The sequence below is a fragment of the Cyanistes caeruleus genome, chromosome 4 (assembly GCF_971803275.1).
Source record: "Cyanistes caeruleus chromosome 4, bCyaCae1.hap1.1, whole genome shotgun sequence".
Classification (NCBI taxonomy): domain Eukaryota; kingdom Metazoa; phylum Chordata; class Aves; order Passeriformes; family Paridae; genus Cyanistes; species Cyanistes caeruleus.
This window is the reverse complement of record NC_141704.1, coordinates 62,196,007-62,212,426: the sequence shown is the minus strand read 5'-3', so window position 1 is coordinate 62,212,426 and position 16,420 is coordinate 62,196,007. Positions and strand designations below refer to the sequence as shown.

At 41.5% G+C, this 16,420-nt stretch overlaps 1 protein-coding gene across 6 annotated transcripts in view; it reads left to right on the top strand.

Annotated features, from left to right (window-relative positions):
* Window positions 1–13,618: 13,618 nt before the first annotated feature.
* Window positions 13,619–16,420, top strand: part of MPPED1 (metallophosphoesterase domain containing 1) — a 63,232-nt gene continuing 60,430 nt past the window's right edge. The window contains exon 1 of one of the 6 annotated variants that reach the window (XM_086885176.1): window positions 13,619–13,752. The gene's annotated coding sequence lies outside the window, so the exon portion shown is untranslated. Of the gene's footprint in view, window positions 13,753–14,199; window positions 14,706–16,420 lie in introns of those variants that run through there. The other 5 variants (XM_086885179.1, XM_086885177.1, XM_086885175.1 and 2 more) reach the window with 5 other exon arrangements.

Here is a 16,420-nt window from a genome sequence, read left to right as displayed (position 1 = left end):
TAGTGAATTAAGTGACCAGAAACATTACAATTAGCTCTGCTGAAGAAAAGAGGGTTATTTAGATTAAGATATTTTTAGATGTCAAGGATCCATATGTGCAAGAGTGACCATGCAAACATCTCAACAATGACAAAATTTTCAGTCAGAGTTGCTCTTCCTTGAAACACCACAGTGAACAATGAGATATACGTCTCCATAAAACATCAGCCTAGTTCTGTTATTTAATGACTGGGCTGTTTATTTTGGGCATTTAATATCATTAATGGCAAGATTCAGAAGAATGAGAAGATTACTGCTGTGCAGTTGATAAGTGAGGCTGCAGGGCACAACATCAAGAACAATGTTCCAGGCACATGGGTTTGGTATGAGAGAGCAGGGAAGGAGGATGGTCCATACCAGTCTGCAGAAGCAGGGTGTTTGCTGGGTTCAAGATGACAGAAATGTCACCAGACAGACACTGAGTGCTGAAAGGCAACTGATGACATTCTGCTCAGTGTGAAAGGGTGATACAACAATTTAAAGTGGAGAGACTGAGCTTTGAGACTGACATCCAAGGACTGTGGCTTCTAGTGGCTTAGCTTGAATAAGTAAGGTAACTGTTATAAAGCCAAAAGAGAACAGATTGCAGTATCTATGACATAAGACACAGTATGGCAAGGACCCCTGTTTTAGCAAGAGAGGAAGCCAGTCATGTTTTGAAGAAATATTTGGCAGAGTGGGGATGAATAGGAGAGAGGTGTCAGACCATGCCTCTCAAGTTGTAAACCCCTTAGACTTGTTTGGCTTCAGCCTGCTTGTTACCCTCTCTCTGCATATGATACCACCTTTCACATGATTAGCAAAAGCAGCTACATCACCTCTGAAGGGGAGAAAGTCAAACATATGGCACACCTCTCAGAAACAGGAAGGCATTTAAGGATTAATTAATCATCTAGAAATATTACCAAACCTACCTTTGCTAGAGGGTAAAAGGGCTGTTAGATATTTTAATTATATGGAATGGTTGCTCTGTGGAAATGTACGTGTTGAGGTTTGACCAATAGCCATTGAAAGTGGAGAAAAGACAAAGCTACTTAAAAATCCTAAAAAGTAAGGGTTGAAAAAGATAAGACGGGAAGAATGATCTGCTTTGAGAAAGGAAATTTGTGCAGGGAAAAATGAAAAGGGCAAAAGTTAAAAATGTAAAGAGCATATACCTAAATTAGATTTTCAGGGTGAAGTTTCAAATAAACAACCACTGATCTCAAGCAGATTGCAAGAAAATATCAGGGAACATATGTGCAGGAATACACACAGTCATAATTGTCTGTGTGTATACACAAAAGGTATATAGGAAAATTAACAAGGAAAATACCAAAGGTATTTGGCAGCTACCACATGCAGAAGGGGATGTGAAAAGAACAGCCACAGAAGTTCAGTACTATGAGGATCACTTGCAGGAAGAGCACCTTAGTCAGAAGCAACTCTTAAAGAGGTGGAGTCTCTTGAATATTGCCATAAGATGTGGAATTAGCACAAAGGAGCTCAACTTCCAGCTGGATTTGAGTATGTGCAGCAGTGGAGAGGGATGTTGTACTGCACAGGTTGTACCAGACAGTGACAAAAAAACAGCTCAGTCAGAAGGAGCAGACTGGAGAGCTGAGACCCTTGGGATCACACAGCAAATATGAAGTGACTGGGGTTAAAGATAAAAAAATGAAAAGGGTTGAGTTTCATTTGCTCTATCAACACCAGTGGGAAAGGGCTAACAAAATTAACTTTGAGGCAGAAAAAGAGAAAAAAATTGTCCTGTAAATCACAAAGAGCAACACAAAATTAAGTAAAAGAAAGTGGAGCTGAGAAGATTAAAACAATGATTGAAGCAGAAAGAGGACCAAGATTTCAAAGTCAGCAAGAAAAGATACCTTAGGGTCTCATTCTGAGAGATAATTTGTGTAGGGAAGATGGATGACTACCTGGTCTGAGAGCAGTTTAAGCAAAGAAGCAAGATCCAAAAAAACTTTTCTGTGTATCTTTAACACTACAGGTAACACCACCACCCAGTATATTTCTTCTTTGTTGAAGCCATTATTTTAAGAAACAGTATTCTCACACCTGCCTGAGTGTTGAAAGTGTGGCATTTTCTATCAGAAGAAATACAGTTTTCAAGAGTGCAAAAGTGAGTTAGCATTCTCTCTTGTAATACTATATAAGGTTAGCTTGCCTGTCTACACACAGTACATTTAACATGCTGAAGATAAATTGACTCAATAAATTCTTGTGTCTCAGAAAATAGTGAGAACAACGTGTTGATGACATTGAAACAGTAAAAGATTGTATTCTAAATGTTCCAACATCTTTGACACATGATTTCCAAGGTTCTAACATCAGTGGCATGAGATTCCTATTTTCCAATCTTAATACTATCATCTTTCATGCTTTTTCTTGGCACCATGAACAAAAAAAGTTCCTCCTGTGGAATTTTTCTTTGTGCTTGTTCCTATTCCTTTAGTGTGAAAGGATACACATCTCCCTGTGGCAATATTTTTTTTTTTCTTTCTACTGTCCATTCACAAACAGCAAGATGACAAACTGGATCCATACAGTGAATAAAAGAAACTAGTTCCTAAACTGTCAAAACTATTCTAGCAGGTAACACGTGTGTTTTAACACCTCTTACCTGCTGACTCACAACTTGCTGCTGCAGTAGGAGGAGAAACTGGTTGGTCAGCTATTTCTCTGATGCCACCCTGTTGGCCTGAGCAGAAGGGGACTCAAAGAAGACTCTTTGTGTCTTTGATTCTGGACAAATAACTTGGTTTGGATTGAAATCTCCATCAATTCTACTGCAGTGTTTCTTGAAGAAGCTTTACAGCTTCCTATGGCTTACTAGAATTGTAGGAGAGGCACTAGGATCCAATTCAAGACAATTGACAGCTATATCTGTTCACTTACTCATCACAGCAGCTTAGGACAGAAGATTGACATCTATATGCCGCCTTCAAAAGGAAATAAAAGTAGAAGAGTCTTTCTAGAGGATTCAATACAAATTACATAATTTTAAGCAACTATCTATAGTATCTATAGGAATTTATCCTATCTATTAGGATGTTTTCATGTGCTACTCCAAATTGTATCTCAGTGTACCTGTCTTTGGAGTTTTCTTGCTGCCCAGGTTTCTTTCAGGCTGCTTGCAGGAGCACATGAGTAAAGGCTCCTGAGTACTGTCAGGTGTATGAGCAGACATTTCTGGATGCAGCACCCCACACGTTGTGTCCTAATAAGGGGCATGGGGGCGGTTGGGAGCAGCTTCTTACTGAAATGGCCTTTGTAATTTTGAGATTCACGAGTACTCTCTCAAATTTTAGGATGAGAAAGCGAGAAGAACAGTTTTAACCCTGTAAATCCTCTCAGTTGGACATGACAATTTATATCCAGGGATGAACCCCAAATTATTTCCAATGACACTACTTGCATTCACATCAGATCCATGTAGGGCCCTATCCAAGGTTTAGCTGGTTTAAGTTTTTCAATCAAATTTGGCTCAAAAGTAGGATTTGCAGTTCAATGGAAATTTGAGGGGGCTTTTCAGACTTGATTCCAGTCCAAATCAAATCTAAGTGAGATATTTTCAGGAATTCTTCTGAACTGGAAGTTCCCCAAACCATTCAGCTGCTCAGTGATTATCACAGATAAAATGAGCATTGACTTCACAAAGCAGTGATAGGGACTCAGACTCCCAGTTCCAAGTAGTTCCATCTGTGATGTGTTCTGTGGGGAGGACATGATAATCTCCAAAGTTTGCCAGAAACTTTGGAACTATCTTAGATCCAGTAAAATCAAACAGGGCCTAAGATGCTTTAAACAAATTCTCTTTATCTGAGGAATGTCACTATTGCTACTGAAAAAGAGTCATCTCTGGCACACCCTGCAGTCCTGATCTCCCCAGCTGAGAAACTCCAAGCTTTCTTTGAATGAAGGGCTCATATGCTCTGGGTCTTGTCTCAGCAGAGCACCCACACCCAAGAGCAGGGCAGTACTTCTGGCTTATACACTCAGAACATCAGTAGTAGATAGTCCCATTTATCACAGGTTGTCTTTAAATATATCCACCAAGCATAGGACATTTTGGGTTTTTTTCCTTTTGGAATGAAGGGCTTCTGAATGGCCTACATAATTGCTACTCCACAAAAAACTCCAGATAAAAGATTTCTCGAAGTGTTAAGCCCTCCAACCAAGAGGGAAAAGCACTAGCCTACACTCCTACAGCTTCAAAATGAATACAAAATGCTAATTTCTGCCTCTTGTTGATAAGCAAGTCAGCTGAACTGCCAGCATCCACTCTGAATTCCTCCATTATCTTATCAGAAGTTGTTGCACCAAGATGGTGGTTATTTAATAGATTTCCTATAGTCTCACAATCTACACACTTACAATTCAAAACTTCTTCCCTAATCCATATATGACCCACCCCAAAATTTCATATCTAATTAATCCTCTTGGCTACAGTCTGCTCTACTTTGTGAGGAAGCAATGTGGGCATCCTTTCCTAAAGGAAGGTGAGCCAAGGGGAATGCTAGGGCCACCAAGGCAGATGCCTCTGTGGCCAGGCTCCATCCCACAGAACTTCAGGATACCTGTAGGTACAAATCCAGAGATGGTGGCCAGGTTCAGTGAAGAACCCAGGTCTTAAGGCAAAGCTGTGATGATGAGGGAGATTCAGATCAAGCTAGGAAGTCAGAGCACAGGTTTAAATTTGGCGGCATAACATGGTTCTAGCTCATAACTTCTTCAGCAAAGCTTAAAGAGAGAAGGAGGGGCTGGGGCTGAGCTTAAATAGAGCTCCTGGTCTCTTAAAGAATACGGGTAGAGGGCTCAGGGGGGACTGGTCAGGGACATACAGACTTACTAGTGCAAAAAGGGCCTTCCCATAAAGTGCTCTTTATGTAACTTTGGGAACTACTGCAAAATTCCCAAGCAAATAATAAATACTAGTCTTTATAAAAAATATCAGAAAGATCTGCTTAGCAAAATCCTGCTCAAGAGAAGTTTTTCCTATGTCTCAATGGTTCCTAGCAACTTCTACATCCATTTGTAACACAACAAATGCAAAGGAAATCGTAGCACTTTACTACACCTCAAATTGCCATCAGTTTTTAAATTATGACATTACACTACATCCTTCTTTTTCAGTAGATCTAGAGCCAGATAATAAACCTTATAATCTATTGCTTTCCTCTCATCCTTTATACAGAATTTGATGGTAAACTCTGAGCCATTCTACTCTAAGTGTAGTGTTCACTCAGGTGAAAAAAACTCAGTTTTCACTCACACTGGGACAGATTATATTCCAGGATGGCTGTTGCAAATAGCACAGTACTCTGGTAGCAGATTCTCTCTGTAGGAATCACTCAGTTTCTTGGGAATCCCTGGAGCAACTGTCCACTTCTGAGAAATACAGAAGCGGAGAAAAAACCACCTCTCCCCAGATGTGTTCATTGCCCTGAACAATCAGTTCTTTGCTCCTTGCTTGTTCAGGCTGGCATTTGCAATCAATCCCAGAATTAAGTTATTTGGACAAGACACCAATAGCAATCAATGCTATTGATGGGTTACTACAAAACCATGGCACCAGTTATTCCACTCTGTGGTGGAAGTAAATTGCCCCTCTGGTTCTGAATCTGAAGAACCACCGTTGGTCCATTCCCACGACAAGCCTCTTTCCTACAAGTAGCTGTGAACATATTCTGCAGTTTTAACTGTTTGCAGAACATAAGGTAATTTTTCTCATGAGAGGTTAGCTTTTGACTCTTAATGAGCTGTCATCCTCTTTAGTAATTTTAATTCTTGTATCAATACCCAGTCCATGGACAGTAGCATCTGTGTCTAATTGAAAATGAGGTTTGCAGCCCTGGTCAGTTAGCAGCATTTCATCTCTGAATAGTAAATTGCACACTGACCATTGAAATAACATTATTTTCTTTCCCTTTTATGTAAATGTTATGTAATATTGCAAAACACAGGAAAACAACCTTCTCTGGTAGGATTAAAGTCCCTCAAAACTGCACATCTGGAAGTTTCTGGGGTGCTCTCTGGACTCCTAAGAGTAAAATTTCCCTCCCTGCTCTTATATGTGCTGGACCTAAATTCATTCCTCTTAATACAATCCCCATTGGTTTGGGTGCAGTTTTCAGGCCAGCACCTTTGGGTTGAGCCCAACCTATTTGTAAATATATCGTTTTGTTCAAAGATACTAACATGTGCCCAGGGTGTTATTTAGCTGCAATGAGTAAGCCAGGAGTAATCCTGGACCAAATCCTCTATTAGCGGGGCCTCAAATGTAGTCGCTCACTATGACAATCAAAGGCCACTACACTGAATGCTGCAAACCTTGCTTGTAATAAAAGCATTTTCTCTCATTTTTAAAGCAAATTTCTATTGCCAATATTCACTTAGTATTCAGTCTGAAAATCAGATTAAATTTTTACAGAGTCTTGGGAATCATCTACTCATGGAAACTCAGAGCAAGCCTTTTAAAGTGTTCAAGGTAGTTTCTACACAGGAACCAAATCTGCCTTTTTCTTTTTTTTTTTATTTCTAACAAGAATCATGGTTGACACACAAGAACAGCTGAAGGCTGTTATGCCCATCTGATGTGTTTCTTCCATGTCCTTTGTGGGCTATTCTTTCTTTGCTTGATGGCAAAAACAAATGAGGTGGGTGTTTGATGTGTTGTTTCTCCCTCTGAGGGCTTGGAACACTGCTGCCTTGATCTTTGCTGAATCAAGTAGAAAATCATGACACTCAACCAAAGGTCTTTTGGGCTATTTTGCAACTGCCTGTTTAAAGCAACAGTACTATGTCAGAACAAATCCAACAGAAACCTCCAACTCCATCTCTTTAGTGTTTCCCGTATACAGCTATGCTTTTTATCCAGTGGGTTTACATTTTTATGTTTTACATGCCTCCCTTTTTTTCCTTTTTGATGTTCACTACATTTTAGCCACATTAGCAGGAGTATAAAAACATCACCCCAGCCCCAGACCTACAAAAAATATAATACATAACATCCTGCTTTAAACTTTTTCTAAAAGATTATTTCAGCCAAACTTTTCTTCCTTTGGAAGATAATCATCATACTGAACTACTTTTGGCATTGTAGGACAATTTGTTCAGAGTTGTAAATTACTTACTCCACAGAACTTATTTACTTACAGTATGTACTAAACAGTTCCTCAGAGAATTTGGCACAGGCTGGATTTATAAGGTACCACCTGTCAGCTAACAGTCACCATTTATTCACTCAAATTGCACAAGCAGACAGAATCACTTAGTTTGGCCAGGCTAGCCTAAGAGTTGTCATGTTGGAAGTTATGTCTACTTTGGTCCGAGGCTGAGGAGGGTCCTGGCTTCTCCATTTTGAGTATGGTACCCCTTGTTTCTGGCTAGGCGTCTAACAGCCTTTATTTTCTTCTGTCAGCATTTAGTCGAACTATTCCTTTGCATTACTGTAAATTTGCTTTGTCTTGTAAGCTGTGTTACTTTTAAGGGTGGCCTGAAGGATGAGACAGGCTCTACTTACCAGCCTCAGAGCTGTGCTAACAGAGCTCATAGCAAACAGTTCTCAGCCTTCTTAGGAATGCTTACTTCCCATCCTAGAACACTGCTGTGAGAAATGAGAGGTTTATGGGGAAATTCCATTGCTTTTTTAGAAGCCAGTAACTTCTTTACTGGCTTCGATCCAGGGAAACACACACACACACACACACACACACATAAATATATATATATATATATATATATATATATATATATATTTATGTATATTCATCTCCTGATAATTTATGTGCTTCAGAGGTGTATGTGAATTCTATGGATTTCCACAGTGCCCTGCAAGTGAGGTGAGGACTCCGGTTTCTCCCTCTTCCTGACTCCTGGCTGTCCTCTAGCCACTACAGATATTGAAACAAAGACTCGAGTTTCCCTTAAAGATCGGGAGAATGCCATGTCCTTCTGGTGGACAAGGCATACAGTGCTGTCCAAACTGTACATTCTGACCCCCATCCTTTTTGTTCCTTATCTAGCTGTCCCCTACCTGGGGGATGGCAGATCAGTCGTAGGAGAAGCTAATTATTCACTTTATGCTTAACCCAAAGGTGCAACAGAAGAGGAAACACTGGAGGCCTTTCCCCAGGCTGTAAGAGAGTGTCTCCTCAGACACTGGACTCATTGTCTCACCAAAGGTCGAACACTGCAGCTGCTGGAGTGCCAGGAAAGGAAAGGAAGACTCAACTAATGTTTCTCTCTAAACGGTAGATCCACACTTCCTTTACCTCTGAATTTCCTTGTCGTGATGGGTTTATTTGACTGAATTGTGTGCTTCTCTGATTTGTTATGTTATTAGGGTGAGTAAAAAAAACCTGCAGCTTTTCTTTTGCTGTATTAGTGCAGTTTAATTACATTTGGGAAAGGCAAAAAGGAGAGTGGGAGCTTGCCAACATTAATGCTGTCTGTCATTCACAGCCCATTGATGACAAGGAGTTGAAAGCTTGGCAGTTACTCTGGTAATCAGCAACCTGGCTGATGACGAATGGAAAAGATTATGTGAAATTTCCTGAAAGGGGGAAAAAAAGAAGAGTTCTCCAAAGAAATAAAATACAAAATACAAAATGAGAACAAAGGGCAAAAAACCCCGAACCCCAACTTCTAAATCCAGGACTAAATCCTTTTTATAATGTTTACATGGAAGACCCTACATGAAGCAGATATAACAAATGAAATTTTTCCAGTAGTAAACTGTGCTTAATGCCTATAAAAGGAATATGTTCCTAAAATAGGAGCACAAATATGTCCACTTGATTGTTGAAACGGACTTTTTCCCCTCAGCTGAAGAATACATATCACTGATAAAAACCAGCCAACCAAACAAAAAACCTTTTATTGCTATAGATGGCCTCCCTAATATTTTTAAATTTATAACTCTGAGAAGCAGCTAATCTTTTAGAGCTATTCCAAATATATAATTCTACAGCCTTCAAAATGCAAATACTTTGTTTTCTATTTTATTTTCTCCACTTCTTTTTCTATTTTTAAAACAGGAGTACGCAGCTATTTCATCTTACTATTAGGAACATAAGCAACTGCTATTCAGGTTTTAGAGTTATTTGCAGTATCTCAGCCTCTGATGCAATAGTAAAGTTCAAGAAAAACTTGTGTTAAATGAGACTTGGAATCACATCAGTGTTTAAGGAGAAATTCTAAAGGAGAAATTCTACATTCTACATGGTTTTGCTGTGACCTGTAAAACACATTATTTGTAACATTTCTCATTTGTCATAATTAAAAGCTGAATATCATCCCAAAGCCATTTTTTGGCAACTTTAGGAAGAAACAATGATGGCCTGTTTGAGGTTTTGTTCTGTCATTTTTCTGTAGCTGCTGGATATACCTACTCAATTTCACAAATCACAGAATTGCACTTTGGTAGTCAAGACTTCAGCTTTTCATTTTGTTAACAATGGGCAAATGAAAAGGTCCTCTGGTATCTATGGTATTATTAGACCATATTTTTAAGAACAAGAAAAACCCATACAATTGGACACTGTGCAATTGTTTGCTTGGCATGGAAGCAATTGTGAGACTTTTGTCCCTTCTGTTTTGCCAAACACAGCATAGGACAAGAAAGAAACACATGGCTTTTAATCACGACATTAAGCAACTCAGGCAATTTAAAGTTTACCAGCAGGCAATGCTGACTGTGTGGGGCTGTGAATAGGGGATTTCTCTTTTACACTGCTGAACAGATACATGACTATGTGGCTCCAGGCTTTTACCCTACAGGCAAAGTTCCACAGCTCTGTATTTTATGAGGAACTGCACGGAACAGACAGCGGAAAGGAGATCACTAAGGTTTACTGGAAAGCAACATGAGGCTGATTTGATTGGTAAGTTTAGTGTTAAGAACTAGCTGTTTATTTATTAGCTTAAAAATATCACACAGGTCAGACACCTCCTCCCCACTGAAGAAATGACAATGGGATATTAGTCATTCATCAGACGGACTTTCAAATTTCTGTGGAAAAGATGTACAATTTAACAAACTGCAAACTCTGTAAACCTTTTTTTTTTTTTTTTTTTTTTTTTTGTGTGTGTGTGTGTGTGTGTGTTAGCAGTGCAAAGTTCCACTGCCTGAGGAACAGGTCTTTCCATCCTGGATAATACAGCATTCTGTCCATGTGATAACCATGCCCAGGTACAACCTGGTGTTCCTCCGTATTTTTCCAGGTTTCATGAACATACAGACATGCCTCAAAGCTCAGGTACATGACATATCCTCATGTCCTGGCAAAGATCACCCAGATCGTGTAGATCAGCTGTTCCTTGCACACGTGCATTCCATCTGATGCCTCAGGAAAGCACCATTGGAGCATCAGTCAGGCTTGGGAAGTGCAGGCTGGAGTGTACAGGCACAGATGAACTCTGCAGGGCATGTGTAGGAAGTCTGACATGTCACAGAAGTGCAGGGGATGGGGAACAAAGAACCTACGAGACGATGGATGGCACATTTCAGAGCTGTAGGCTGTCACTCAGCAGTGGTCTACTGCTCCTCTTCTGCTGTGACACTGTGCAAACAGAAGTCTGCACTAACTCTTATCTGTAAAATTCCAACTGCTCAAGAAACAAAAAAAAATCCTAAACTAGGATGGATTTGTTAATTTAATGGGTAGTTTTGAAGAACAGGTTTAATTTAAACTACACATAAATAATTGGCAAACACCAAGAAGCCAAATCAAGTAAAAAAAATCAGCCAAAATGCTGCACAGGTTTATATTTATTTTATATCCATTTCTGCCTTCCCCAGTAATTGTCTGAACTGCATTTGCCCAACTGCCTTTCACTTTAGATAAGGGGATAATTTTCTCTCCTATCAGTTGAAATTACTTTTTGTCTGTTGCTACCTAAGTGCTCACATAGAGCATTTTCCATCTTCAAAACTAATTATTCAAAAATGAGATATATAAGCCCTTCCACCTTGAAGTAACAATCCATACAACCAAAGGTAACTATTTAGGGGTCCCTTGCTTCATTATGCCAGAATTTGATCAAAATCCCTACAAATACTGTCCTTGCTGGACAACATTATTCCATACTATCTTCTCAAAAAATCCATTATTTAACAAAAAAAATTTTAAAAATTAAGCAATGTTTTGTTGAAATTTTGTCTGCACCTCTTCAATTGACACAAAGAGATGTTTGCTGTTCCTAAACTTTGGAAGGTGATGCCACCAACCTGACTGAAGGCCTTGGCTAAGCAGATGGAACAGGATGTAACAGATTCAGGAAAGCAATTTTTGAGAGCTGCAGTTTCTTCTGCAGGTGGGGTGAATATCTTCTTTGTTTCAATCCATTTGAATAGTTCAGTTAAGGACTATTAATGCTGAAAAATCAACATTAGAGAATAAAAAGTAAGATTGCATATTTTCCTCTGTCAATCTATAGCTAAACCCAAGTGTGAGAGGATAAGATCTGCTTTCTCTAAGACTGTCAAAGCCATGGCTACCAGAAGCTTCCAATTTAATTCCCCTTCTATGGGCCATTATTTCAGATATTTAATAAAATATTTTAAAATGCAAAGATAGTTTTGAAACAAATCAAGCATATTTAAGACAGTTTTAATGAACAATTTTAAATTACCTCAAAGAAATTTTAATTGAATGTCAATTTTCATACAAAGAGAACTTGATGCAAATCATAAATAACCAAAAATGTCAAGTACTATTCACCATTTTTAACAATAGAGAGTGAGAAATTAATTTCTTCATAAAATATTTTAATCCCAAACCAGATGTATTTAATGTGTGTAGCAGATACAATGTTAATTCTCAGTTGAAAAATCAAAATAAGCAGATCTGATAATACTTATCAGCTGATTTCTGTTTGTACATTCACCAAAAAAGGAAAAATCCATTTCTCTTATGAAAGACAACTAAAATTTAAAAAGGGAAAAGAAGAAATAAATTGCCATTAGAAAATCTTTCTGCTTGTTCTTTTAAAGGCTAGCTGAAATTAAGGATTTGCATCCAGCCACTCCTGCCTCACCTGGAACATTTAATCAACAATTTTTACTTTTAAAGACAAAAGTAAATAAGAACAATGCTAAGCACATTTGCCTCTTTCTTTTTTTTATTTTTTTTTAAAGTAGGAATTTTATTACTCATATTTCTCATGGGGAAACCACACAGCCTCAAGATTTCCAAAAAAAGGTGCCTGTAATTACTTTTCTAAGTTTGTATTCATGCATCTGAATAAGTGAATTGATTGTGAATATGGTCTGCAGCTTTTAATAGGTCCTAACCATTAGGCCGATCAAAAATTTTTCAAGCACATTTATATTGTTGCAAAACCGCTGACATGTCAAAATGCAAACTTTCAAGATAAATACATATGTTTTGCCAGAAATAGAAACTGTGGGGAAAGGTTTTCAGGTCCAGTTTTGGGGTTCCAAGCCTCTGCCCAGAGCACAAGAACTTCTCGGGGGGGCAGCTGAGGATTCCTTCTGTCCTGGGCAGAGCCTGTGTGCAAGTTTGGCTCTGCTCGGTCATACAGGACCTTTTGTAGGGCTCGATGGCTTCTTTTATTTCCTCCAGAACGTTTCCCAGAGCTGTCTGTTTCATCCTGACCTGGAAGAAATGTGCAAGGTACAATTTTCGTGTCCAGAATGGGTATTATCCAGCTCGGGATTTTCAGACTGTTGTTTGATGAGCAGCAAATCACCATGTGTACCAAACCCAGATGTAACTCCACTAATTGTTGCTCAATAATCCAGCACATTTTCTTGCCTAGCAGGCGATATGGGAACATGCGAGCAGGAATTATATTTGTTCTTGTAAGGATTTGAGTTTTTTTCATTTGAGAATCGCTCTGCAGTTGTGCAATAAAGCCCTTTACATATAATTTGCCTCTCCTCAACGCATGCATTTAACTCTCCTGTTCTCTACTCATAATATCATAAGAGTGTAATATTACATATTTATGATTCTACGATGGCCTGATTTCGAAGCAGAGGGAAGTTGTCCATGCTCGGCGCCTCTGAGAAATACACCAGGCGCTGTTAGGGAAGGGACCTTCCCTCGCCTACCCCCGTGCCCCCTTGTACCCTGCAAGGACCGGACCTCCGGAGTCCCCCGGCGCCCTTCTAGCCACCTGCGCTGCCGAAGGGACGGGCTGCGGCTCCCTTGGCCCCGCGGCGCTGGCCGGAGAATCCTCCCGCAGCCCCGCCGCCAAACTTCCCCCTGACCGCTGCGGGAAGGAGGGGGAAGACCAGTACCCCCCACCCCCGCGAAAGGCCGGCGCGGAGTTCTTGCCTCCCGACTGCACGCACACGCTCCCCAAGGATGCTGCCTCGGCTGTGGCCCGGGCCGCGCAGCCCCTCTGCGGGGCCGGGGGACGCAGCCTCCCCTCCCGCCGGAGGCGGCCCCGCGCCGCCCCCGCTGACCCGCGCCCGCGGCGGGAGGGGACAGCCCGCGCTCCGCCGCAGCGCAGCCGGGCCGCGGGCACCGAGCACCGGGGCCATGCAGCGCCGCCGCCCCGACGCATCACCGCTCCGGCCGGGCGGGGAGGAGGCAGGGCCGGCAGTGGGGGATTCCTGGCCCCCCAAAGGAGGTGGGGGAGGCGGGGGAAGGGAGGCAGGGGGGAGGGGAGGCTGAGCTCCCGGAGAAGGAGACGATCGTTCGCACAAAATCCTGCGTCCTCAAACCAGCCCCGGCAGGCAGGGTACGTATTTGGGGGGGAGGGGGCCGCCCTGCTGCCCCCACAGGGATGGGGGTCGGGGTTGGGGTCCGGACGGCTGCCCCGAGCTGGAGGATCGTGCGCAGGGCCCGTTCCCGGTGCAGGATCGGTGGAAGGCGGTGAGCTTCGACCGCCTCCCCCGGCTGGGGACCGAGGAGACGGGGGGGATGGGTCCGCCTGTGTTGCCGTGCGAGGGTCTGAAACCCCCGCAGCCGCACCCCACACCTACCCACCCCCGAGCGCGTCAGGGCTTTGGTTCTCCCAACCAAGCTTCCCCTTGGCTTCTTAAAAAAAAAAAGAAAAATGTAAATAAATAAATAAATAAATAGATAAATAAATAAATAAATAAATAAATAAAATGTCTATGCCCCAGAGCTAGAGAGAGTGAGGAGGACGGGGGGGGGGGAGCGGGGGGGGAAGCGAAGGGGGGAAGGGCTTTTCTGAGGATCAGGAGAGAGGCGGAGGAAGAGGCGCCGGGAGCCTCGCAGCATCCCGTGCCCCGGCCCCGCGGCGCTGCTGCCGCTGGGCGTGCGGAGCGGGGTGCGGAGCAAGGTAAGGGCTGGCAGCGCACTCCGGGGACCTTGCCTGCCCCTCGGGGGCTGCTCTCCCCGGCTGTGCGAGCTCTCGCTGGGCAGGGCAGGGCGGTCGCTGCCCCGCCGTGCACCGCCGGGAAGTTACTTTGTTCGCAGAGTTGCCGCGGAGGCCGAGCTGGGATCCCCGGGCGCTCCGGCCGCTTGTCCCTCGCGTTCCCCCCACCGTGCTCTGTCACCAGCCAACACCGCCAAAGAAGCCCCCGAGGAAAAGCCGTGCGCGTCTTCCCCAGTAGTTTCCCTCCCATAGCAAGGGGTGATGGAAGAGGAAGAACTTCCCTTTGTCGTAGGAGAGGATTGAGTGACCTCCAAAGTTTTGTTCCGGGAGGAAACCGCTCGATAAGTTTGGTAGGATTCATGCCGATTTGCATGTAATTTATTTCTCTGTTATTTGGTATCCAGCACGCTCAAAGCAGTAGAGCAGACAAAAAAAAAAAAAAAAAAAAAAAAAAAAAAGGCAGACTGGGGACGTTTCGGTAGAGATTTCATTTCTTTTTAGTGCTTTCTTAGGATTAGCAATTTCTATGTTGCACTTTCAGATAGGTAGTGTGGAATACATTTATAAATGGGTGTGCTTGTCCGTGGGTAACACAGATGGTTTGGATGCGAAACGTGAAGAAACTGGGCAGATTTTAAACATTCCTTTCTCTTTGGTGGAAGATCAATAGTTGAAGATTCCTGCTTGTACAGTCTGATACCTTGACAATACTATCATTTAGAGATCTGCTGATAGTGTATGGTATTGATAGCCGTTTCAACTTCAGTTTAATGAATTTTGTAGTTGATTTAGACTAGTGTAAAGGAGCTTTGGATATATCCATATATGGATATATGATAATGGATATTTAGATAAATGGATAACTAGGAATGATTATTAAACTTTGCAATTGGCCTGTGATGAAGTGAACACTCAGTTTTTCTAAAGTAGATATTTAAAATGCAAGGCTACATTTTAACAGTGTATATCTGAAATGTGAATACCAAAAAATCATGCATCTCCAGTTATGGAGTCATTGTAAAATGGCAATCTGTGTTGCACCTATTTGTAATAAACAGTTTTGTGATGCCAGACACTGTAAATTCTCTGGTAGTGTACTACAAAAATGGGGAGTGGAACTGATTTCTATCTGTATATGGATTTCTGAAATTTTTAAATGTAGTAGTTTTCCCATGTATGATATCTATGTGAACTGATTAATATTAGTTACTACCCAGGTATGTCTAAACAGTTTTAGCTCGGCTTTTGGGTTTGTTTCATTGTCTCAAATGAGACATAACAAATCTTTAAAATTTCTTGCTTGTACATTATCCTGCGTGTCTCCTTTATTCTCTTCCTGATCTTCTGTAGTATAATTCAAAGCAGAGTATCTGCAGAGAATACCTGTATATGTTTGTCTGAAGTAAAATGCCCATTTTAAAGATACAAAAATGTTCTTGGTGGACAAGAGCCCTCCCCTCATGCCCTGTACTAAAACCTGGACTGCTGTTAACAAGAGACTTGCTTTGGTGTTAGTTTGTGATGCCAAACAACAAACATTAGAGAATGCAAAGATAAAGCTGGTGCTCCGATCTTTGTTTAAACAGGTTATGGTTTTTATTTAATGCTGCATGCTCATTATGGGAACTGTCAGCAGGAATGTAAAGCAGACTGGAGTTCTGATCTAACATACATTCATAGATGACTTTGACACTGATGTTTCTTATTCTTCAGTTAACGGTTCATAGAATACAGTGCTGTTTGTGATCATATTTATTTAATTGAGTGCACTATATGATATCAGAAGAAATCTGCTAGATTAATGTCCTTCTAGGAACCAAACGTTCAGATCTGTTGACTCAGGTGCAGTCCTCCTGACCTGAAGAGTTTCACAGAAGTGGACTTTTCTATTTAGTAGAACGAGTTGGAGTGTATAAAGACATCATTGGTTTTTAAGTCAGCTAGAGTTCTGCCACTGAATTACAAGGAAGGAGACTCAAATCCCCTGAAACCAGGTAACTGCTTAGTCAATTACCCAGTCAGTTTCTTTTTTTTCAGACATATGGAAACAATATCAAATAGTAAT